At 44.4% G+C, this 26,253-nt stretch overlaps 1 long non-coding RNA gene across 1 annotated transcript; it reads right to left on the bottom strand.

Moving 5' to 3' along the window:
• Nucleotides 1–66: 66 nt before the first annotated feature.
• On the bottom strand, nt 67–26,251 carry LOC112631971. The gene is made up of 5 exons (XR_003121232.1): nt 26,163–26,251; nt 23,050–23,208; nt 10,413–10,476; nt 3,073–3,174; nt 67–2,801 (listed from the first exon to the last, which is right to left on the bottom strand). It is a non-coding gene; the product is annotated as an uncharacterized LOC112631971 (long non-coding RNA).
• Nucleotides 26,252–26,253: the final 2 nt, after the last annotated feature.

The following is a 26,253-nucleotide window of genomic DNA, read 5'->3' as shown; positions in this document are numbered from 1 at the left end:
TTTGCTCTTTTAAAAAATATTAATGAAAATATAACTAATTTTCAGTCAGTAAATTAAAATGTTACATTGTTTTCCACTTGTTTTATGTCCATGTATTAGTGACAGTATAGCATTTACAAATAAATATACATGATATTGGGGTCGCATGTTCAGAATTTTTTTTAATTTTAATATTTTTAGAGAGCACCCAGGCTGGACTTGAGCTCCTTCCTGGACTTAAGTGATCCTCCTGCCTCAGCCTCCTGAATAGGTAGGACTACAAGTGTGAGTCACTTTACTCAACCAAAAATGTGTTTAATAATGGCGAATGATAACAAATGTTTATAGATCATTGCTTCTGAAAAGACTTTACTGGACACACTGTGGTACCCAAAACCAAATGCTAGCTACTTTTTAAGTCAAAAATAATTAGCCAGCTAATGATCTATATTTTGCTTTACAGTTTAACTTGACAAGAGTAGAAAAATGTCAAGGTACAAGACAATGCAAAACATAAGGACAAAGGAGAAAAGCTTCCCCTTTCACCCTCTGAAGGTTTTGCTGAAAATGAGCTGAAAAAGGCAGAGCAACAGGAGAAAAGGCATGCGTTTATTTTAACGTGCATACCACGGGGAATTGCAGAAGAGTAATGACCTAATAACCCAGCAGGGTCCAGATGCCTGTATACCCTCTCTTCATAGGTAAGTGGGGGATGAGGTGTGTAGGAGTAAATGACAAAAGTTCCTCTGAGCTCTGGGGGAGGTGTTGGGAAGATGGGTGAAATGTCACCTTGCACAAAGGTTGTCAGTACTGCCTTCAAGAGAATAGATGAGTAGTCTGGGTGTAGTGACAGCTCTGTCTCGTCTCTTCTTTCCTGGTCATTTGATGAGATTCCTAAAGAAGGGAGTTCTTACGACTATTGCCTTTTTTTCTTGTTTTTGGAAAGAAGCTTTGTTAGATAAGAAAATTCCAGAGAGTCGGTCCAGTCCCTCCAGGTGCTTCTAGAAAGAGGATCAGAGAAACAAGGAGGTAAGAAAAGTCAGAAAGAGAGCTTGGGTCTAAGGCTTATTTCTAAAACCTTTCGATTTTCAAAGTACTCAGCATGCCAAAGCACTATATTTTGGGGAATCATTTTCTGCACCCCAACAAAACCTTAATACACAATTTTTCAGTGTAATAGCAAGACACCCTTGGTTATAGCTATCTGACATTTAATCATTAACTGATAATTATTTCATTGCTGCTCTGTAGATTCATAACAAGCAGAGTATTTGAAGTTATTGAAACTATTTTGACTGCATTTGAAGGAGTTTATTTTCTGGACACCTGATGAACTCGAATTCTTTTCCAAGCTCTTAGCATTGACTTTCAGGATACAATGCAAGTGACTGCAAGGGTAGACTGTCTCTGCTAGGTATCACTTTTGCAACAGAATTGTTCTTAGAGTCTTTGTGAGTTTTCTTCTGAAGCTGATTAATATCCTAAATGAATCCTAGGAAGAGTTTCAAAGTCACTAATGTCTGGTCTTCAGGCATGTGGGTGGCTGGAGCCCAGGCAGTTATTCATGCTGCACGTGCACCTTAAGCTAAGGATGAGAAGGAAAAAATTCTCAAATGAACCTTCCAATCAATCTGATAGAGACTGCTTGTGAGTTCCCCTCTGCCTTTCCAGTTAAGGGCCTGACCTTTGCAGACCCTACTGAGTCATTTAGCTATTAAACATTTACAAGGAGGCTTCCAATGGAGAGAACAAAAGGACAGCGTTGCTTAGTGCAAAACCATCAAGTGTCAAAGCCACTGACTGGACCTTTTTACTAAATATTTCTATAGCGTTTATCTTCCCCCGTGCATTGAAGATAAATATATTTTACTTTCTCAGTGTCATGCAGTCACAAGGCACCCAGTAATAGAATCCATTGCTCGTGAATGTTGGACAGAATGGTAACTACTGGATGAACCAACGGTGTCATCCACATATGACAGTTTTTTACATATTTATTTACATGTTTTTTTTCTCTCTAGGAAGTGGAGCCAGAATCCACAGATGTCATTATCCATCTGCACACTTTGTTTACTACCCAGAAGGCAAGAATATTGCATTTTAAAAGTATCCGGACTTTTGTTCTTTATCACAAATGACTTGGGAAGCTCTGACCACTCATGTTTACCCTGAGTGAAAGTCCCAGTCAAAGCCTTGCTTCCTGGAGAGCTTTGAGATTCTGGTACAAAGGCATTTTATAAGCACAATGTGGAAAAGCATCATTCATATTCATTTGCTGCTGTGGCATTTCTCCCTGGAATCTTCCTCTTGTCTGTCAACATTAGGCAAAAGGACTGGCCTCATGTACTTTACAAATATTCTTGTCATGGTCTGGAGGTAGGAAAAGGACACCCAGCATAAGAGTAAAGAGGGAAACTCAAGCTCTTCTGTTGGAGAGTCTCAGGCTTCTTTATCCATAAAACTGATTGGACATAATTGGTGTGGGTTGATGATTTGTTTTGGAAAAACCCGAGTATGAAATCAATACCGTGCTTTGTGCATCTTGGCTGCAATGAGTGTTTTTTATGTGATTGCAGGGACCGGTGGGAGAGGCGGCCATCCGGAGGGCTCTCTGAGGGGTCATTTAGAATGCAGCTGTTCTGGGCAGAGGATGGTCTGCGCTGGCCTCCGCTGCACTGAGAGGCTTGCAGAGTGGAGAAATGTCCACTAGCATGGCTTCTGTGAGGTGTGGGCAGCTCTTTTCTTGGTGTGGGGCTCTGTTTGGTGTGATGTAAGAGATATCGCAGGGCTTTCCTGTCCCGGAAGATCTTGGTGGGTGACACCTGTGGGGGTTGCCAGCTGGATTAGGTGAGGCAGAGCACACAGCTCTACCTAACGAGTCCCATTCTCATCTGGGAATATTCCAGGACATAGGGCACTACCCAAGAGGCAGAGCCTGGAGTGCCATTATACAGGTGAAAGATCTGAGTGCCAGGTCCATGTAAATGAGGTGGGTTGGGGTGGTCGAGGTGCTTAGAGAACAGGAGAGCTGCCACAGGAAGGGATGGTACCCACAGGGAGGAAGACCCATGTCTCAGACCCCTTCCTTTATACCTCTTCCTGGGACCTCCTCGGAGTCTGCAGATCAGCTGCTGCTTCTCCGTCTTCCGTCGTCGTCTTCAAATCTTTTCATCACAAAAAATGCTGAGTGTAAACCTAAGTAGAGAGAACAGTAAAAGGAACTCCCATGAGCCGTCACCATCACCTACCATCAACAGCGATCAACACATGGGCCGTCTACGTCCGTCTTCCCTACTTTCATCCCCGCTCCAGATTATTATCACAAGTAGCTCATCCCTGGTTATATTGCATTTAATCCTCTCTGTTGCATTTTTTTCTGGCCACGTTCTTCTGTCTGTCAATCATTGTTTTAAGTCAGACAGTCTGCTGGGTTGGCTAGGAAAAGACATTTCTCAAGAAAGACTTCTAAGTAATTTTGAGGGAAATATTCAGATTGACCAAACAAGGTATGCTTGATTTAGTTCAATTCAACAGTTACTTATTGAGTCCGAGGCTCAGTGCTGGATTCAACATATCAGTAAAACATGGTTTCTGGCCTACAGGGTTCAGTGCTCTAGTTCTGGGTGTGGGACAAGGGCCATAGCAAGTATTCACTCCAGAAAGGCAGAATGTGGCCACTGAGAAAGGAAAGGTACAAGGTGTAGTGGAGGTTACAAGGCATGACAAACACACTGGGCTGGGAATGGTGACAGTGGAAAGGATCAGGAAGGGTCGTGAAGCCTTAGGCATTGGAGAGACACTTGGAAACCTGGGCAGACAGTGGGACGGTGACTGCAGAACACTTAAATGTGCAGGTGGGAATGGCAGTGGGGGACAGGCGAGCCTGGCAGCGAGAACACATGGTGCAAGGGGCCCGGTCAGGGACGGACCTGGGGTGGGGGAGGTAGGCAACTGGGGGACGGACCTGGGGTGGGGGAGGTAGGCAACTGGGCTCTCAAAGAAACCCTTGGGCTTTTTCTAGCTTAATAACTAAACAATTATTATTTCTAAGGAAAAAGAAAACTGGATTTCTAGAAGCATGGCTATTTAAAAAAAAAGCAACTCCAGACCCCAATTAGGAAACTGAAAGGAAATCAAAGTGGGCTTAATGGAAATTAGGTAGTAGGGGTAATAAAAGAAAATGCAGGTAGCTGCCTAAAATCCAGTGGACTCCAGGTCCACCAGCCAGGCACCACATTATTTTAACCTATAAATGAAGTATGTCCATGACTCTCACTACATAAAATGGAAGTTAAGCCATAGTCCTTTTCCACTGTGCTCTGAAAATATACTGTTTTTGCCTCTGCTAGCAAAGCAAATATATAGACAGAAAATTCCTAGCACTGCTTTCACACGAGGGATAACAAAGGTGACAGACTCGGGCAAAATGTTCACATTCTACACATGAAATGGAATGGTAACTTGATTTTTCAAAAGGATAAGATTCTCATTACAAATGTAAGCATATTTATGAAATAAAACTCAAACTGTAGTAAAATGTAAAAAGGCAAGGAAATTCATGGTCCCACTACCCAAATAACATATTTTTTTTTTCAGAATTTTGGTGTTTATAATCATTTTGGAACACGCTTTTCATACTGAACGGCTTCAATATTTTATCCCTACTCTCTTCCAGCCCCCTCATTCATTGTGATTATCAGTGAGTTTGGGGAATCGTACTGACTTTTTAAAGAGTCAATTCTCTTTTGAACTCCGATTTCAGAAGGGGTATAGGGAATCATCTCGATATAAGTGTTGATATAAAGTTTATTCTCAGATACTTGTGAAACCAAAAACTCTGTGCTAACATTTGCAGGGCTTTGGGAAAACTGCACATGGAGGTCTGAATAGCATATGTCCAAATAGTGGAAGTTTTTATAGATTAAGCTAACTCATTATTAAAGAAAAGCTGTTCTAGCCTCCTTCCTTGATAAATACACCTTGATAACAGCTGCCCCTTGGAAGCTATTAAATATGTTATGTCCTCTTGACTTCATAACAACTGTCCCTTGGCCAGCTGGAGTGTGTACACCAAGTACACACTGGTTTGGGGTGTGTACACCAAGTCCTCTTGGGGACAGGCCCTAAAAGTAGGCTTGGAGCCATTAGGGTCAGTTCCCTGGAGCTCCAGGTGCACCTGTCTCCTCACCCTATGTGGGGAGTGGTGGTCAGAGGAGAGCCAGAGTGGAACCGCAGCCTCATGGGGCCCAGGGCAGGCACCTCTGGCTCTGGTCTGAGTGAATCATTCCATATTTCCTATGTGCAGGTCATGTGCTGGGTGCTGGGAACACAAAGGTGAGTAAAAACCGTCTAGTGGGGGCACACAGACTTCCAAATAAGTGCCCCCTAAAATGTAAATTTGCAACTCTGAGTTGACTCAGGAAAGTTAGGAGGAGATAACTTTGCAAAGAAGGAAAGAGAAGAGAATTTCAGGCAGAGAGAGAAGTGTCAGCAAAGTCCTAGTGGTGGTGGAGAGCACAGCCAGAGTGAGCCATGAAAAGCTAAGAGGACATGGGGCTCAGGTGTGAGTTGGGCTGGACAGGCAGTGGGCACCAGATCAGGAAGGGCCTCCGTGGCCTTACTAAGAAACTAGGTCCAGCCACAGTAAAAGGCTTTTAGACAGGCGTCACGTGATCAGGGGCAATGAGGCTAGACCAGGCTACTAAATCAGTCCAGGCTAAACCTGTTCTTTTTCCTTTTTTTGTTTTTTTTTAGAAAAGCAAAATATTAGACACTCAAAGAAATGTGAAATATGTAAATATTAAGTAGACATTTGATAATATTAAGGAATTAATGTTTTCTGATAATAGTTTTGTGTGTTTGTTTTTACTTTAATTTTAGGTTTGAGGGTATATGTAAAGATTTGTTACACAGGTAAATGCATGTCACTGGGTTTGTTGTACAGATTATTTCATCACCCAGGTATTAAGCCCAGTACCCAATAGTTACCTTTTCTGCTCCTCTCCCTTCTCCCACCCTTCCTCCTCAAGTAGACCCCTGTGTTTGTTGTTTCCTTCATTGTGTTCATAAGTTCTTATCATTTAGCTCTCACTTATAAGTGAGAGCATGCAATATTTGGTTTTCCGTTCCTCCATTAATTTGCTAAGAAGAATAATTTGCCTCCAGTTCCATCTATGTTCCCACAAAAGCCATGAGCTCATTCTTTTTTATGGCTGCATGGTATTCCATGGTGAATATGTACCAGATTTTTAAATCCAATCTGTCATTGGTGGGCATTTGGGTTGAGTCCATTAGACCTGATAATTCTTTGGAATAGTGGGGGAGAGGAGGAGATGGAGTGAGTCAGACAGGCTTCAGGGGGCTATAGAAAATCAGATGGCCAGGGCTTTGTGTATGGATTGGGTTAGGAATGAAGAGGAAAGTAGGCACCAGGCATATCTGGTTGGATGAATCATGTATTAGTCCATTTCATACTGCTATAAAGAACTATCTGAGGCTGGGTCTTTTATAAAGAAAAGAGTTTTAATTGACTCACAGTTCTGTATGGTGAGGAAGGCCTCAGGAAACTTACAGTCATGGCAGAAGGCAAAGGGGAAGCAAGGCATGTCTTACATGGCAGCAGGAGAGAGAGCGAGGTGGGTGCCACACTTTAAAAACCATCAGATCTCATGAGAACTCACTATCACGAGAACAGCATGAGGGAAACTGCCCTCATGATCCAATCACCTTCTGCCAGGTCCCTCCCTTGATAGGTGGGGATTACAGTTCTAGATGAGATTTGGGTGGGGACAGAGAGCCAAATCATATCAAATAGGATGGATGAGCTGGGGACACTGAGAGAGGATGAGGGTTAAAGACCGGTGAGGTCATGAGCTGGCTTTGGGACATGTGCACTTTGAGATGCCTTTGGGACATCTGAGAGGGTAGCAAGTAGACACGAGCATGTACTGCCAAGCTATGAAAAGATGTTGGGGCTGGGCGTGGTGGCTCACGCCTGTAATCCCAGCACCTTGGGAGGTCAAGGTGGGCAGATCTCTTGAGATCAGGAGTTCGAGAACAACCTGGCCAACATGGTGAAACCCCATCTCTACTAAAATACGAAAACTAGCTGGGTGGTGGTGGTGGGCACCTGTAATCCCAGCTACTTGGGAGGCTGAGGCAGAAGAATTGCTTGAACTTGGGAGGTAGAGGTTGCAGTGAGCTGAGATTGCACCACTGCACTCCAGCCTGGGCGACAGAGTGAGACTCACTCTCAAAAAAAAAAAAAAAAAAAAAAAAAAGAGAGATCGGGGCTGCAGATTTAAAATATGTAGGAGCCATCCCCATGGAATTGGTGAGGTAAGCCATGGAGGTGATACCTGAGGAAAGGTACCTGCCTGCTTACCTGGTAGAAATGAAACAATCCAAGCTTTCCAATGCAGATGAGAACTTTAGAAATGAAATCACACAAGCAATGAACTAAAATGAGAAAGGCAAACCTTCTAGCAACCTTGCATCTAACATTTGTCACTGTAAACAGGCTTGTCATACACAAATCACTTGCAACCACAAGGAGGACTGTGGATCAGTTGGTCACTCTGCCCAGGTCTTTTTGTGCCTGTGACTTTAAATCAGGTTCTTGTTACTTGCACACCATTTTGTGGTGTGTATTTGTAAATATATCTTGCCAGCATATTTTATGCTTCAGTTAATTTAGTTGACATCTAATTTAGTTGACATATAAAAATAAAATCAATTTTCAGACAAAATACCCATAAAATAAGTGAAATGCTATAATAGGTTTCAAGAAATTAAAATGTAATATATTTAGGCTTCTATTCTAAAGCAATTTCATCTAGAACAGCAGATACTGTGGATGTACTTTTTTCTATGCATTCTTGCCAATTATATAATAATAAGTGTTGCTACTATATATTGAGAAATTTATTGCTTGGAGTAGTTTGTCATAAAAAAATGAAAATTTTTGTTGGGGTTTCCTTTAAAATGCCAACGAGCCTAAATATGAATACTTTGTGTATTGATGTTCAGGCTGTAATTAAGCCATGACAATGATTATTACTTTGGATGTAAACACTATCACATTTTCATTGGGTGAGTTCTTTTTAAATTAATGTTGAGTTATGTTCTGTTTATTATCCTGTTTGCTTACGTTTCCTGTCATTTTCCAGTTGTCTGCTTGAATTCTGTTTTTCAATAGTGATTTAGCAACTGATAATATATACTGGTTTCAGTTTTGCTTCTCATTTACATTTGTATCTGTTTGGTTGATGTATTTGGCTTAATCATTTTATTTTTATAAGCAGTTGTACGATTTGTTAATTTAGCTAGATGATTAAATTTGGCTTCTAAAGAGAGTTTGTTTTAGAAAATAGTCCCTGAAGTAAATTAGTGTTTGGCATTTCCAACATGTCAAAGGAGCTGGTTTCTTAACGATAACTAGAAATGTAACTCTGAATTCTCAAAAGTGGTTTTGTAATTTTAAACCTCTGACTATATGAAGCTGTATATTCCAGTAGGTGGTGCAAATCGACTCCATTTCAGATGGAAATGTAATTTAAACTTGTGATGTAACTGTTTTCACCGTAAAAATAATATTTCAACATGTTTCGCAACTGCAAAATTATTTTCCTCTCTTTCTAAAGGAAGCTTGATTTACCCTCTCAATGCTCATTTTTCTTATGGTTTATTCCTCAGGTATCATTCTGATCATTGTTGTTATAGGAGAGATGAGAGGAAATTAGAGGGGCTAGAGGAACCAGCAGACCTGTTAAAAATCATGAATACAAACAAAGGTCGTTCGCTTCTGTGCTTCAATTCCATAATAAAATGAGTATAATGTCAGTATCAGTGTTCTAATAGTTTTTATATCCACATGATGAATTGAATGCCATGTTTTTTCTGTTGTAAAAATTGAGGTTATGTCACTTCTAGGAGTCTGATATCCTCACACAAGCACATAAAATATGTATACAAGGATATTCACTGCAGCATATTTTTAACTTTTTTCATTCATCCCAGTCATATATGTGCACAAGAGGCAGCAAAGTAGGATGATTAGGAGCAGGGCCTCTGGGCAGCCTGCCTGAGATGGAGGCCTTACCACGTATCTCTGTTTCCTTTTCTGCAAAATGCAGATCCTCACAGGTACTGCTACCGCATCATGGCATTGATAGGAGGATTATGTGAGCATATATGTAAGTGTGCAAAGCATGCCTGGCACGTCGTAAGCACTGCATCAATGTTAACTGTACCTCTAAAGTAAAATAGCACTGAAAGGATTGCAGTGAAAGGCAGCATTCTCTTGCAGTCTTCCTCCGACCTCTGAGTATCACTTCCTGGTGGTAAGTCTTCCTCCAGCCCCCGAGTGTCACTTCCTGGTGGTAAGTCTTCCTCCAGCCCCCAGTGTCACTTCCTGGTGGTAAGTCTTCCTCCAGCCCCCCCAGTATCACTTCCTGGTGGTAGGTCTTCCTCCAGCCCCCCAGTATCACTTCCTGGTGGTAAGTCTTCCTCCAGCCCCCCCAGTATCACTTCCTGGTGGTAAGTCTTCCTCCAGCCCCCAGTATCACTTCCTGGTGGTAAGTCTTCCTCCAGCCCCCGAGTGTCACTTCCTGGTGGTAAGTCTTCCTCCAGCCTCTGAGTATCACTTCCTGGTGGTAAGTCTTCCTCCAGCCCCCGAGTGTCACTTCCTGGTGGTAAGCACTCACAACTCCTCTCCACGGCTGCTCCTGACAGTCACCACCATAACTTTAAATACTATTCTTACACAGCTATTTTTTAAACCACTTTAACTATTTCAAGTATTCAATTCACTAACATTAAGTACATCTACAGTGTCATGCAATCATCACCACTATCCATTTCCAGAATGCTTTCATCTTCGTAAACAGAAACTCTGTCCCCATTAACTCCCCATTCCCTTTTCTCCCCAGTGCCTGGTAACCACTACTGTACTTTTTGTCGCTATAAATTTGCCTGTTTTAGGTATCTCATGTAAGTGGAATCATACGATATTTGTCCTTTTGAGACTGGCTTATTTCGCTTAGCATAGTGTCCTCAAGGTTCATCCACATTGTACAGAATTTCATTCCTTTCTAAGGTTGAATAATATCCTATTGTTTTTATATGTAACATTTTATTTCTATTCATCTGTCGATGGACATTTAGTTTTCTTCTGCCTGTGGCTACTGTGAACAATACTGCTATGAACACAGGTGTACAAATATCTATTCAAGTCCTTGTTTTCAGTTCTGGGTCGCTATTTTTTGATGTATCTGTTCTTACATTATCTTTTTACTTCTAGGCATGGCAAATTAGATAGACAAGGACTTAACCATAATCAACTCCCTACCTTTCTACATACACTCCCAGTCCCCACTCCCACATAGCTTTGGTTAAAAAACAATGTTTTCTCTATTGAATAAAAGTTATCTTACCTTCCCTGGGATGGAAGAGACGAGGAAGGAGATGGTGTTCCTGGAACCCAGGGAGAACTGGAACCTGGGAAGAAGCAGAGGGAAGCGGAGATGATGAGTGAGACTGCACCAGATGCCAGAGCCGGAAGGAAGCAGGGAAGAAAGATGCTGGCCTTCCTCTCCTTTCTCTGCTCCATCTCCTATAGCTCAAACCGGCTTGAAAGCCAGGGGCCAAAGGAGCCCAGGCCATGCATCCGCAGGGCCCAGGAAGATGAGAATGGACCAAGGAAGGAGGCCAAATGGAGCCCATCTGCACCCTTTTCTTCCTGAACTGCCCTTTCCATTGCCGACTCCCTGCCAGTACCCACGGCCCCTGCTGCCAGCAGGACACCTTCCCTGAGAGCAGCCTCACTGTGCACATGGACCTGGCAGGGAGGCTCACACACACCCATACTCAGAACGAGCAGAGAAGCTTCTCCCAAGGCCAAATAGAAATGGCTTTTGGATTACCCACCATTTGGGCAGATTATCTGCACCACTGCTTCTGTCCATTACTGAGGAGAGCCAGGAGGTATCTGGACTGTCCTTGGTGTTCCGGGATGACCTTGTGGAGAGCTGATTACAGTCTGTGTGTGGAAAAAGAAGACGTCTGCCTGCCATTCTTTTCCTCACACTGGTTCAGCGATGTTTGATCTCTGACCTGTGGCTGGAACCCATATTAAAGAGCCTGTCATTGCTTGTGATTTTTCTTGGAAGACCAGAATTCAGATTGGAGCAAGGCTTTCCATCAGAGCTGTAGAGAATCCATATTTGCCTTTGAGCCTTCTCGGCTTCAATTTAGTGCTTGAGACCCCTTCTCCATAGCACCCCTCCTCACCCTCATCCCAACTACGTGCCCCCTGGCTGTGCTCCCCTACCCCCAAGCCGTTAGAAGGACAGCTACCAACGCAGCTGTAGGTGTCTGAGCAGAAAAGAAAATGAGAGCAAGAGGCAGCCTCCAAGGTCAGGACCTGCAAGAGTTGGTGGATACGCCAGTGATGGGAATTCGGGGTCTTCCTGGTGGGCTCCTTGGATTTGCACAGAGAACATGTGCCTCTGCCAGAGCCGCCTCTCATGTCTCACAGCCCTGACTCCAGGACTCGCTTCCAGAGCCTCCAAGCTGTACCGCAGCCCTAGCTCTAGTCCTACCTATTTCTGATGTCCTAGGCCCTTTTCTCCTTCTTTCTTCAACCACCACTGCATTCCCGCATAGGCACTATTGTTTATAGATGAGAAGCTGATGCATGAAAAGGTTAAGTAACTTGCCCAGTATGGCATGTCTAATAAGCGGCAGTGCTAGGGTGCAAAACCAGACTGGCTACTGCCAACGCTTGTGCTCTTACCTGAGGGTAAGTCTGCCTCCAGAGCCATTCCTCCATGGTTCCCAGGCCTTTGGCTGCTTACTTGCCTGTCTTCCTTCCTTCCTTCCTTCCTTCCTTCCTTCCTTCCTTCCTTCCTTCCTTCCTTCCTTCCTTCCTTCCTTCCTTCCTTCCTTTCTCTCTTTCTCTCTCTTTCTCTCTTTCTTCTCTTTCTCTTTCTCTCTTTCTTTTTCCCTTCCTTCCCTCCCTCCCTCCCTCCTTTCCTTCCTTCCTTCCTTCCCTCCTTCTTTTTCTTTCCTTCTTTCCTTCCCTTCCTTCCCTCCTATTCCTTCCTTCCCCTTCCTCCCTTCCTCCCTCTCTTCCTCCCTTCCTCCCTTCCTCCTTTCTTTTCCGAGTCTCCTTCTGTTGCCCAGGCTGGAGTGCAGTGGCGTGATCTCGGCTCGCTGCACCTTCCACTTCCCAGGTTCAAATGATTCTTGTGCCTCAGCCTCCCAAGTAGCTGGGATTACAGACGTGCACCACTATGCCTGGCTAATTTTTGTATTTTTAGTAGAGACGGGGTTTCGCCATGTTGGCCAGGCTGGTCTTGAGCTCCTGGCCTCATGTGATGCGCCCACCTCGGCGTCCCAAAGTGCTGAGATTACAGGCGTAAGTCACTGCACCTGGCCTGCTGTTTACTTTCTAAGTGTTGGGAGATTTTCCTGCTGTCTAAAGAAACAGTGAGACATTAGCATTCAGGTGAGTTTTGTTTTCAAGTATGACTTATTATTCAATAATAACAAATTATTCTGAATGTGCTTTTTAAAAATGGCTTTACTGCACTGGAGATTGGGTTAAAACAGAAGTTAGCAATTTTTTCAGACCAAAGAGTCCAAATACGCTGAAATCCAGAAAACATGGTCGACAAATTTGCAAGATGAGAATGCTGATTTTTAACAGAAAAATAAACAATTGTATATGAATGATACTGATTTGGGGATGATTAAGGGAATATACTGAATATGGAACTTATCAATTTTATTCTACGAAATGGAATTGGTGGGGCCTTCGCTTTTTGCTTTTTCAAAGTTTTCATAACTTCCTTACCATGCCTGTCAGACACTAAAGGGAGAAACTGGGCCCTGTGGGTAACAGAGGAGCTGGTCTTGTCGACAAAAAGGAAACTACACTCAGGACAAGAAGGGGTCGCTTGGTCCTTGAGGTGTGCATCTGGTCTGTCTGTGCCAGGTGGAGGGAAAGCCGAAATTATAGGATGAGCGGTGGGGCTGTCGTGAAGGCCCCAGGATTTTCCAAAAGAAATCCTTTCCCAGGAGGAGCAGATGGTGCCTTGTGGGTGAGATCAAACCCAAAGTGGGTGGGCTGGGGTTGGAGGGTCCACAGGGACCAGGGAGTTGGAATTCCCCCTCTCCTCTCCCCACCCACAGTGGGGCTCAGCTTCCTACCTGCTCTCCTGGGGACAGTCAATAGCAGGAGACCCTGTCTTGCAGAGGCTAAGCGTGGTGGAGGACTGAGACGCGCGTGGTGGAGGACTGAGACGTGCTCAGCACTGGTGGACAGCAGGGGGTGGGTCAGAAACGTGGGTTGGGGAGAGGCATGTGATCCTGGCTTTGGAGGCTTTAGCCTGGACACTGGTAGGAGCCTCTGATCCTGGGAGAGCAGAGCCTGGTTTTTCCTTTCCCTCCACCCTCCAGTGGCCCCATCTCTCTCTTTCCCACTGGAAAGAAACTTGTCCAGTATGGCAAATCTCCATAGCATCCTCTCACACTCAGCCTGGGAGGCCAAGTCTTCTTTCTTTCCTAGCTTCTCCCTCAATCTTCATTCCCTCTTAACAGCAAGAAGGAAACTCTATTGGTTCATGTGCAGAAAGGTTCAGGGGTACTGCCGGGTTCACGTGCAGGTTCAGCTTGCCAGGACCCAAGACCCCTCAGCTCCTCCCACAGCCTCCTCCAAGTGTTGGCCTCATTCTCGAGATGTGGGCGTGGGAAGGTGGCAGCAGAAATGCCAGCCCATGTGCTTTTAGATTCAAATCTGTCAGGAAAGATTGAGATTCTCTGCCCAAATAAGAGTCTAGAACGGAGTTTAATTTGCTCTGATTTGGGTCATGTACCCACTGCAGAAGCAAACGTTACTGCCAGGGGAATGGGCTGCTCTGATTGGCTGGCATTGGAGCAAGGGCAGAATCAACTCCACCTAAGCCATATGGAATGACAATGAGGGGAGATGGAGAGGGAGTTATTGCTTTTAAAAGAGGGATGCTGGATGCTGGCAAGGCAAGCCCCAAATGGCCTCCATGCCCCCAGTTCCTCCTGCCTCCAAGTCCCCCATGAGTGCCCTGTAAATTCAGATCTGGCCCCTGTGACCCAACCCTGGTCTGGATCACTTGGCCAGTGCCCTTGGGACCTGCCTTAACCCCTTAGGGAAGAATCTGTCAGGCTGTCTATTTACTGTAAAAATGAGCACTGGATACTAAAGAAATCATGACAAAAGCTTTCAGTAATGGAGAGGATTTATATGACACACAGACAGACAGACAGACACACACACACACACACACACAATTTATTTCTTTTGAGTCTGATTCCTGAGGGTGGAAGCTTTGAAAATTTCATGACTATGTTTAGAGGAACCCATGAAGACACTTTAGCTGGTCATGGTCTTCCTGCTTAAAGATCTTATCAGGAATTTTACTGGAACTTGGAGCTTTATTATTACTCATTGTTTGACTGTAAGGCTTCCGTCTTAAGAGTGTGGGGTGAGGCCAAGCATCATGTCTCAGCAGTCTTTAAGCTCTCTATGATTTCACATTCCATAATGCAAGGCTTATTAAAGTAGATTCCATAGGAGCTGACAGGAGAACTTCTCTGCCTGCACAGGGTGGAATGACAGTGCTTCTGTGGAAATGTGGATGCATCCCTCGGTCAGGGTTTGAGCCCTTGAATAGGGATCACCTATTATGCACTGTGATATTTTAAGCACCTGATACAATTTGGAGGATTGCCGGTAGAACACTTTTCTGGGACACATGCACATTTATGATTTGACCGTAAGCCAGACTGGTTGTCTGTATTCTTTGCAGACCATCACCAGTTCTCTGTGTTTTGTAGCTTAATTCATACATCCTTCTAATTGTCTGAGTCTTGAATTGCGGCAAGACATTGATCATACATTACTTGGTTTGCCATACCTTCTTTTTAAAAAAATCATTAAAGTTTGTTTCTGACCACAATACAAATATGTTCCTTATGGAAATTTGGAAACGCTCAATGAAGAAAAAAGAAACAAATAATTCTAAATATTTGTGTAACCTGCAGTTTTCCCATAATATGTGGATATATATTTACAAAAAAGGATTATTCTATTTATGTATTTACTTTTCTTTTTAATTCTGCAGTTTTAGTTACTCAAGGTCAATTGTGGTCCAAAAATGTTACAGTATTTTGGCAGAGGGACAGAGAAAACACATTCGTGTAATTTTTACTATAGTATATTGTTATAGTTGCTCCATTTTATTATCAGTTGTTTTTAGTCTCTTACTCTGTCTAATTTGTAAGTTAAACTTTATCATATGTATGTATAGAATGTATAGTATGTATGTATAGAAGATAATATAAACAGATGTTCCTCAACTTACAATGGGGTTACATCTAGATAAACTTATTGTAAATTTAACATATCTTAGGTTGAACACCATTGTCAGTCCAGGAGCGTACTGTCTGGGTCTCACCTTTGCACCACTGTAAAGTTGAAAACTCACAAGTGGAATCATTCTATGTTGAGATCGTCTGTACCATCCGCAGTTTTAGGCATCCACTGGGGTCTTAGAGCACCTCTCCCTGAGATACCGGGAGGACTACTATCGATTGTTTCCATTTTTTTCCTTAACAAATGCTGCGATGAGCATACTTAGGGATAAATCTTTGAGCAAATACTTGGGTATTTTCTTGGGGTAAACTCTCAGCAGTAGAATTGCTGGATCATAAGATATGGATATTTGTAAGGCTTTTTTGGAGCCATTGCTACCCAATTACTTATTGCTGCCAATAGTAATTTCTTAATTCTTGATCCTGATGCCAGGCCCAGTGGCTCCAGGGAACAGTACCTAAAGTGAGAGCCAACCTCTGTAGGTGAGACCTCCTGCTACAGCAGCGCTTTGTTCTTTACAGACGAACTGGTCTTTCAGGGTCTATTCCTTCCCACTGCTTCTCATTCAAATGTCTCTTTAAGTTGGGGTGAATGCAGTCTCCAATTTGAGATGGTGCTTATTCAAGAAGGCAGTGCGTCTGTCACTCAATTACTCAGCTTTCGATCTCGTGGGTTTTCTACTGGACAATCCCTGAAGGAGGGCCTGTAGGTAAGGACTTCCCTACGCGAGAGCAAGACCTTCTCTCCAAAGGCCAATGTTAGCAAGGGCCCTGCCATTCAGAACTACGTATTCCAACCGCACAGGTTAATTTGTCTAGACAATGGCTTGGTCTCTAGAAATGGCCATAACGATTTTCCTGGGAAGTGAGCTGAGGTGTTTCAGCAAAGCAGCTTTTTAAAACTGAGGGCCAATCACTTATTGTGGCCTTTTCAGATGCCAGCAACAATTGGCCAGAGTAGGAGATGCTTGCTGGAATGTCCCTGGGCCAGCCATGCAAAGGTCATAGCTATTCTGGCCAATGGGAGTGAGTGCTAATTCGCTCTCAGGGCCCTAATTGGCTGATGGTGCCATTACGTGCCTACTATTTTAAGGCTGCGTTTCTAGCCCCAGCCTGGCAGGCTTTCTTGAGACATCTGGCAACAATGATCAGAATGCCTCTTTTTTCAAGGAGGCTCACAATCAATTCATCTATGGACTCACAAGGACAGGCTCATTTAGTAAAGACAACATGTTTCAAAGAAAAGTATATTTTCATTAACTAGCCTCAAAGCAGTAATTATATGTTCAGAGAACACAGTAAAAAATTATTTCTAAATATTTGGCGGTGAAAGGTTGAAGGCACTGTGTGTGTGTGTGTGTGTGTCCAACATGTTGCATGTGTTTTAAATAAACCCAGCATCTTCCCCTCTAACAGGAAGCAGGAAATACAATCGTAGACTTTGAAATTTAATTTTTAGCAACAGGATGTGTTTCTAAATACCACTAACATATCAAAAGGAGACTGTGTAGTTAAAAGCTTTAAAATTGTTATCAAAGCAATTGCAAAGCAAATGAGGTACCTTTCTTCTTCTTTTTTTTTCCCCTAAGGATGGTGGTGTCTGAACAGTGAAAACCAAATCTCCACTAAGGATCAAAAGCAATGGTGGTGTCTTTTTGTGTGAGATGCAGCTGAACTTGGATGCTCCCCCGATCTGATTCACAGTTTATAATCACAGTTATCACAGAACCATTAAAAGCCTATTAACTTGAATTCCCACAATTCCTTGAGGGCAAGGGCAAAGAGAGAGCAAAATAACTTTGAATATAAATGTAACACAACATTCGAAGGGAGAGAATCTCTTTTAATTATGCCAGCGAAGGAAGATGTCTTATGGATGCATCTCCCCTAGCAGATGGCTGATGAAAGAATACACATGAAGTCTTAGGACGCTCGGGATGTTATGAAAATGAATTCTCTGCAAAGAGACTGGGAAAGCGTAGGGAAGAGTGTGCAGACCTCTTCCTGGGAGGAGGAAGCGTGGAGGACTTGCTAAAATGTGTGACTGCCGGTTGGGTTGGCTGGATGGACACTGTACCGTGGCGAAACAAATCAGCCTGACGAGAAGCCTCAGCCACATTCGGTGGAAGCAATAGCCCAGTGAATATTTGGGCTATTGTCATGTGAGAAATTTGATTTCATGTTTTTCCACCCTTCAGTGACTTCGCTGACATTTCCCCTAACAATGCTATTATGTGCTGTACCAGTAAGACAGTGTGGTCAATAAGCTGTCTTGTGACTTCAGATAAAATGGAACGTTCTTATCTCACCGCAGAACAATTAGATGCATCAAATTACTTAAAAAAAAATCATACAGTAGTGAGCTGTGTGCACACCAATGACAGACTCTATCCCCAAATCTCTGGGCCCGGCACGGTGGCATCCACACCTCCACATTGGGATGCTGGCACAAAATAGTCCCCACAGGTACTTGCACTCCTGGAGGCTGGACTTGACCTTGCCTTGCTGTTTGTAAAGGAATATTGGAATCACCTGGGGAGGGAATGCACCCGTACATGCGCACACACACTCTCTCGGTCTCTCTCTCTCTGCTGTCTGAAATAACTAATTCCAATCAATCCACCCTCACCTTAAATGCGTTCTTCCTGCATGAATTACCCACATTCACTGCCCAGCTTGATCTCGTTTCCGCAATGGATGAAGCAAATGACTCAGTCCAGAGGGAGTGGGTTATTGACTAAGTGCTTAATTAGGCGCACAGCCCTTATGTGGTCGTTCTTGTACAGTCAAAACGACTGGACCGTGGCGTGGCAAAACCATGAATCTGGTTTACTCTCATGTGCCTGAGCCACGGTTGAATCAATGGGGCAGCAATCTAAATTAAACATTAAGACAGCCACACTGCAACATGTTTATGTAACTGCAAAGAAACAGCGTGTCTCAGGATCCTCCAGGGGAAAACATTATCCACGTCCCTCCTTGCATATCAGGTACACAGGAAGGTGGGTATGGTACAGTCTACAAAGGTTTTGAGCTCCTGAGGGAAAACCTAGGTAAACACGATGCAAACTCACTCTTTTGGCCCCTGACTTTGGCTTCTGAATCTTTAAAAGTTTAGCAGCACAGTAACCGCTGTCCAATTAGAGGTAGCAGGTTGAGACAAGGCTCCAGTGCTTATCTGCAGGCGCCAGGTCAAATGTGCCCAAGGGGCACCGGCAATGCGTCTTCTTCCTTAGAAGAACCAAGGTGGTATTGACGTAGACACAGCCCAGGTGCGTCTCCCGATTCTGTAAGGAGACGCTTCTCAAACTTTAATGAGCACATGAATCACCTGGAGCATCTTGTTAAAGCACAGATTGTGATTCAGTAGGTCTGGCTGGGGCCTGAGATCCTGCATTTCTAATAGATTCCCAGGTGATATTGATGCTGCTAGTCCCAGGTCCACAACTGGAGCAGGGAGGTCCTAGCAGGAGGGTTCCCCTACCTTACAGCCAAAGCAAACATGAGAGGGGTAGGAAGAAAAAAAAAAGACAGCTGATGTTTTGGTGACATGATGCACTGAAGCCAGAGGGGAGGCTGATGGCCACAAAGAACCAGCCAGTCATCCCTGGAGTGAAGGGAAGTGTCTACACAGGTTTTGATGGCAGCCCTACCGGCAGAAGGCAACATGGTAAGGCTCAATGTGGTGCACATTTCCCGTTCGCCTTTCCAAGGCACACCCCATTGGCAAAAATGCCCTGGAATGTGAACAAAGAGCAACATCAAGAAAGGACACATTGTATTGGTGGCCATCCACACGATTAACTGAGTTGATGAACCCTAGATCCCTGTAGAGTTGGAGAAAGTGAAGCCTAAAGCCAGCACTCAGCCCAAGTCTGCCTTTTATGACTTTGTCTTCTTATTATCTTTGTAACAAGGCTCTTTTATGAGCTTGCGATTTCCTGCCAAGTTGATGAAATCTCCATTATGTTTTATAGTACAAAATAAGAGGATAAGAGAGGTTTTTAAAGGCCTGCAGATCTCTTCTTCGTTTAGGAACCCTGCCTGCCCTAATTCTGTCCCTGTGTGGGGTAGAGATCAACTTTCTGTCATGTTCTAAGACACTGTTCATTTTCTCTTCTGCTGAAAAATAGATATTTATTTTGCCATTTTGCTTGACAATTCTAGAGGCTTGCATTTTCCATTTTAGTGCTCTTCATTTTGAACCACACATGTAATTACTGCTGTCTTTTAGTCTGTGTTTTCGGAGGACTAGCCCGTTCAAACTGGGAGAGGACAAAAGCAGCTGTCTTTCCAGGGGGTGAAAACAATAGCATAAAGTCTTCATGTAAACCTCAACAAACATTGAAACACAGAAGTGGAAATAGGAATAAAACTCAAAACAAGTGGAGAAACAGAAATCCAACTACATATTTCCACCTTTGTCTGAATTTAGAGAAAGAACAAATACACTCAACACACCTGCTATAGTTTAGCACGAGTCTTATTTCTAAGGTGCTTTTTCTCAAAAGGCCAAAAGCTCCCAACTGATTTTGTTGTTGTTGTTGCTCACTCCCTGCATTTCTGCCTCCTACTGGCATGGTCAGTTGGTCCAGGTCACAGAGGGCAAGCCTGTCCACATTTCTCGGGCTGCCTGAATGATCTCCCTCTCTGGTCCTTCCTCCAGTCTGGCTCTCACCCATGCCCTTCTTGATGGCATCAAAGCCCCCTCCAGCCTCCCTCTGCGTTCTTTTTTTTTTTGAGACGGAGTCTCGCTCTGTCACCAGGCGGGAGTGCAGTGGTGTGATCTCGGCTCAGTGCGACCTCCACCTCCCGGGTTCAAGTGATTCTCCTGCCTCAGCCCCACAAGTAACTGGGATTACAGGTGCCCGCCACCAGGCCCAGCTAATTTTGGTATTTTTAGTAGAAACAGTATTTCACCATGTTGGCCAGGAGGGTCTTCATCTCCTGACCTCGTGATCCGCCCACCTTGCCTCCCAAAGTGCTGGGATTACAGGTGTGAGCCACCGTACCTGGCCTCCTCTTGGGTTCTTGAGTGAGCCAAGCTCCTTCCAATGTCAGGGCTGCAGCAGTCAGTCCATCTGCCTGGGACACTCTCCATCTTCCTTGGTTTGCTGATGTCATTCTTCATTTCTTCATCATCTTTCACATTCATTCACTGTCACAGGCTCCTGGAGCACCCTGGACCTCTCACAGTCATAACAATTATTTGTGTAATAATGTCTATCTCCCTTACCTCAGCTTCATGAGGTCAGTGACTGTATTTATTGTGCCTGTCACTGTATCCAGTACAATTTCCTAGGTCACAGCGCTTCTCTGGGTGACCAATTCTCCAAGTTATCAATTAACCAAAAGCTTTTCTAGAAATGATCTGGACAGTTTATAGCAATTCCTGTTTTGGCAAGGGTGTCAAAAATTCAGTCACTACAATGACAATGTCTTGTGAAATTTGAATCTGGGGTGTCATGAGCATCAGCAGAGTCAAGAAGTTTTATAAATATTACAGTTAGTTTCTACCTTTCAATTTGATCAACGTTCTAACCGGGACTGGTGGCACATGCCTGTAATCCCAGCACTTAGGGAGGCTGAGGCGGGTGGATCACCTGAGGTCAGGGGTTCGAAACCAGCCTGACTAACATGGTGAAACCCCATCTCTACTAAATACAAAAAAAAAAAAAATAGCTGGGGGTGATGGCGCATATCTGCAATCTGAGCGACTTGGGAGGCTGAGATAGGAGAATCGCTTGCACTTGGGAGGCGGAGGTTGCAGTGAGCTGAGATTGCACCATTGCACTCCAGCCTGGGCAACAAGAGTGAAACTCCATCTCAAAAAAAAAAAAAAAAAAAAAGGTTCTAGTGGGCCAACTTATCCTTCTTATCTTTCAGCTGGTTTTGTCTTTCTTGTCTTGATCCAGGAATTGTTCCCTTGTGTGGGAGACAGAGAGATACAGTTAATTTTCCATATAGTTTGCAACATAGGGTAACAAAAAATGTGCTTTATGTTATAGATGCCTGAATACTTTTCAAGGTGGCAGCATACAAATGTGCTGTGTATTCATGACAATTTCTACTAGCACCGTATGAATCATGTATCATCATAAATAATTGCAGCTGAGTCACTTCAATTTGGTTGTTATTTGCAGAAAGAATCCAGATTCAGCCTTACAAGGTGAACCCAAAATGTGCTTTACAGTTAAGATACCTAAGTATTTCTCAGGTGGTCAACATTTTATGTACAAATGGATTGGCCTTCCCCATATGCGTGTTTAATTGTGCAGGATTTGCGGACGTAAACATGAAAATGAATCTTTCATTTGGTAGACTGACAAACTGTCACATGCCTGCATATGTGGGAGCTGAGTGTGTGTGGGTGGACTTGTGGGTGTGTGTGGGTGGACTTGTGGGTAGGCGTGTGCAGACACACACGTGAGAACGTTCCTGCGAAGTCCGCCTAATTCTACCGCTTCCTCTCCCGCAAAAGACAGCAAATCGTTCATTAAAACGAGGAGTGACATGCTGCTCTGGAAATGCGCGGAAGACATGGGCGCGTTTACCCTGCACTACCTTTATGAAAAAAGACTTAAAATTCAAAGTACACAAAAATTGTCATGTCGAAAAATACACTGGACACAACAATTTGCTGTAAGTATTGTAGGTAGTCCAATGAAAACAATTTTTGGTTAATCAATAGTTTTGAGGTACTGGTCATTGAATGTATTGCTAAATTCATGATTTGCTATTTATAAAGAACTGACGTTTGGTGATTGCCCTAGTGCTGTCTAAAAACAGCGGTGACACATGGCACATGTGCAGTGATATTTGTTGAATAAATGATTGGCTCAGTGTCGTCTTTGCAGACAGTCCCTAGCTGGCGGTTTGGACCCCTACGTGCAAGCCTGTGGCAGGACCGAACTTGACCCTCGGGCGTTCTCGGCCCGGGTGGTCTGAGTACCCTTAGTGCTATAGGACTTGTTTTCAGAATGGTGGGTCACAAAGTACAGCTCAGTAATTTAAACCTCTGAAAATAATAACAGCCACCATGAGCATCCCTGCTCCAACCTGTGGCTAAGAAATCCTAGCTGAAGAGAAGTAGCATTTCATTTTTTTCCTGGCCAGGTGTCTTTGTTCAGTTTTGATTTTCTTGGACAAATTTGTTAGAATTTTAAACAATCATTCAAAAGAAGAAAATTGGAACATACCTTAACCAGCGGTCATATACCTTGTTTAACAGAGCATGGGACTAAGTACAGAGGAGAGGCGAAATATATTTGAAAATCAAGTTTCAGTTCTAAGAGATTTTCTGCTCCATCGGTGGAGACAAAGTGAATGCATGTGAAATACTGAGTTGGAAATGGCCACTGTTTTTAGGTTTTAAATGTCGTCATTGTCTTCCTCCCTCCTTTCTGACTTTAGCTTTCATCTTAGGGTGCAGGAGAACCAGAACTCTGCCCTGGCCCACCACCTTCATCTGTGTGGTGTTGGTGGCACATGATGTCCGTCATTTGGCCCCTGGCCTACAAGAGCTCACCTTGTTGAAGCGCTAGGCATTTCAGCAGGCCCTGTTTTGTGCAGGTTAAGGAAAGGGAATTAAAAGGAATCCTCTTATAAAATCACTGCTCAATAATTTAACAGCGTCAAGCAAGTGCATTAAAACAAAACCTGTTTTATGCTGGCCTCTGTACATCTGGGTTCTGCTGTGGGCTCTGCCATATATTAGCTGTGTGACTGTGGGTGAGTCACCTCACTTCATGGAGGCTCAGTTTCCTCGTCTGTAGGTAAGACAGTTACTAACACCTGCTTCAGTTTCAGTCTGCGTCCCTGCAGTGAAACCAGTGACACACTCCAAGACAGAAGAGACCTTAATGAAGGGTCTCCTCTCAGAGATGTTGCCAGGGTTACAGGAACTGACAAGAAATGGTGCAGCTTCCGGGACCAGCAAGAGCAGGAAGCCTGTCTATCCCTGGGCCAAAGTGTTAGGGAGAGGGCACTGTGAACAGGGAGAACTGTGGCTGTGGGGAAGGGGCTGCCCGGCAGGAGCCATGGACATAAGTAGACAAACACGGTTCCTTCCAAATTCTGGCCTGGTAGGGATAGAGCCTGGGGGGCCAATACTTTGAACCTGTGATGTATCAGAATGTGTTATATACACCTCTTCCCAACTCCATGTTCAGTGATGTCAGTAGCTTGAAATCCACCATGGTGGAAGTATTTATGAACAGAAATTGGCCGATGCCACTACAAATCAGGCTGCTTTTCCTCTGGAGAGCTGGTTGTGAACCATTTATGAGCACACTGCCTATCTCCTCCTGCCCTTCTGATTCCCACTGCTATTTCCTATGGGATGAATCCAACCAGAGCCAAAGCATGGGCTGGATGCGGTGGCTCATGCCTGTAATCCCAGCACTTTGGGAGACCGAGGTGGGGGCAGATCAGCTGAGGTCAGGAGTTCGAGACTAGCCTGGCCAACATAGTGAAACCCTGTCTCTACTAAAAATACAAAAATTAGCCAGGTGTGGTTGGTTGGCACCTGTAATCCCAGCCACCTGGGAGACTGAGGCAGGAGAATCGCTTGAACCCAGGAGGCAGAGGTTGCAGTGAGCCGAGACCGTGTCACTGCACTCCAGCCTGGGCAACAAGAGTGAAACTCTGTCTCAAAAAATAATAATAATAAATTAAAAAGCAAAAGAACCAAAGCATAGGGGAATAGGGGATACAGCCTTTACAGCTTAGACTCCAGGCTGCAGAACAAGGAATGGATGGAGAATGAATGGGAGAGGGGTACACACAAAAGAAAGATAGCCAGCACATGTCTTAGGGTTGTTGTGAAAGTTGTATAAAACAATGAATATAAAAGTACTTAGTAAACATTGAAGTGCCTTTCATGTGTTCTTCCTTAGTTTTGCAAAGCACATTAGAGTTTGCAGAGTATTTGTAAGGTGCTATGTGAGCACAGCGCCGGAAAGTAGACAGCACTATGCATCCTCTTGGGCACCCCTCCCCTGCCCCGGCCAGGCTAATTGGAATGAAGTTAGCCTTATTCTTGTTAGAATTTGGGGAATTAAATGTTCAAATTAAAGACAAGAGAACACCCACTGGGGTGGCAGTGCCTTCGGGCTGTACTTTGATTTTGCTTCTCTGTCTCTTCCATGGTGATTAAACTTTAGGCTGGGCAATCATCCCACCAGGACAAAGCCTACTATGCAGCCCCCTTTACAGTGAGGCCTGACCATGTGGTTGAAGTCTTGGCCCACAAGAGGAAGTGTCGTATGGCAGCTGCCAGGAACCCTCCTTAGGAGGAAGCAGCTCAGTCAATTGGGGTTGGCCCAATATGATCCATGGGGACACGCCCTTTCCCCTCTACTTCCGTTCCTGCATTCTGCTACCTGGAATGCAGATGCCATCTGGGGCCACAAGATGACAGCTGTCCCCTAGGGCTGGTGAGCGGTGGTAGGTGGGAGGGAGCCTCATCTCTGAGAATCCTGAACAGCAGAGCCACCATAGCGAGCCTGGACTACTTCCCTCTGCACTTCTTTTATGCAGAGAGAATAAATGTCTATCGTGTTTAAGCCCCTGTTAGTTCGGGTTTCCTGTCCCAGTCAAATTTGATCGTAATCAATATAGTGTGTCTTGGCAAGGCTGTGAGATGACAGGACTCCCTTGCACTGCTGCTGCTGGGAGTATTTCTTTATACCTGGGCTTTGGAGAGCAGTGGGCAATGCCTGGTAAAGGTGAAATACACTGTGTCTGTTGCACCGGGCTTGTCAACAGGTAGCAGAAATCCCAGAAGGGTTTACTACGCACGTGACAGATCGCCTGGTGCAGCAGCTTTGCAACACCAAGAGAGGCGGCCCACCATCTTTTCCTCCTCTCCTTACCATGTGGCTTTTGGCGTCACAGTGCAAGAGGACCTATGCATCTCTGGCGTCACATCTAGGGGCCACCTCTGGTCCTTCAGTGCTGGCAGTGGATAAGGTCCTGTATCACTACTACGGCAACTCTCTCGTTGGAAAACCCAGGGAGGTAACTGGGGGAGGAAGGGATGGAGGACACAATTTCTGAGTGAGAGAGCAGCTGGACAGGTTGTCCTGTACATGTTTACTCTTGTATTCACATGGAATAGCCAAGAGAATTGGCAAGACACAACATTTAAAAAAAGAAAAAGAAAGAAAAGCAGAAAACACCTTACTGAGTAGAAGGGAGGCAGGAAGTGCGTCCAGGCCCTGAGAGAAATGCCAGATCTCAGGAGCAGCCTTTGCAGCCCTGGGGAGGCCAGGTGGCCCTTGGCAAGTCTCATGAGCTCTGGAGTTGGCCCATGACCTTGCTGGGACTTGTGACATCCCATCCATTGCTGTATGACCCTTGTTTCCTATTTGTAAATGTTGAATGTTGTCATGGAGAAAAAATAAAAACAGGTGAATGTTTAGTTTAACACAGCACTTGGCATATAATAACTATTCATGAGTGTTACTTCCTTGTGGCCTCAGTGCTGTGCCAGGCAGGTAAGAGTGGCTGTGAGTGAGTCCTGAGGTTGGGTCTGAGCTGAGACACAGAGGCTGCCACAGAAGGAGATGGTAGGCAGCATGGGTTCTGGGTGCAGCAGTGCCACTGATGCAGACAAGGCCACCCCCAGCCTGGGACTCAACTTACTTCTCTGAAAACTAACAGGTTGGAGCATACAGTTGCCATGGGGACATCCAACTCAAACATTATTCATTCAAAAATTGAGAGGGTACAAAATGTTTGCCATTACCCCCAAATCATCTTGTCCTCACCTGTCTGAGCTGACCACAGGGCTTCCTCAGCTGGGACCTGGTGGCTCTTTGCCTCTTACCCTGGGGAGTCACAGCTGCAAGAAACCAGTGG

The sequence above is a fragment of the Theropithecus gelada genome, chromosome 9, assembly GCF_003255815.1.
Source record: "Theropithecus gelada isolate Dixy chromosome 9, Tgel_1.0, whole genome shotgun sequence".
In the NCBI taxonomy this organism is placed as follows: Eukaryota; Metazoa; Chordata; class Mammalia; order Primates; family Cercopithecidae; genus Theropithecus; species Theropithecus gelada.
The sequence above is the reverse complement of the archived record's forward strand: the minus strand, read 5'-3'. Positions and strand labels throughout refer to the sequence as shown.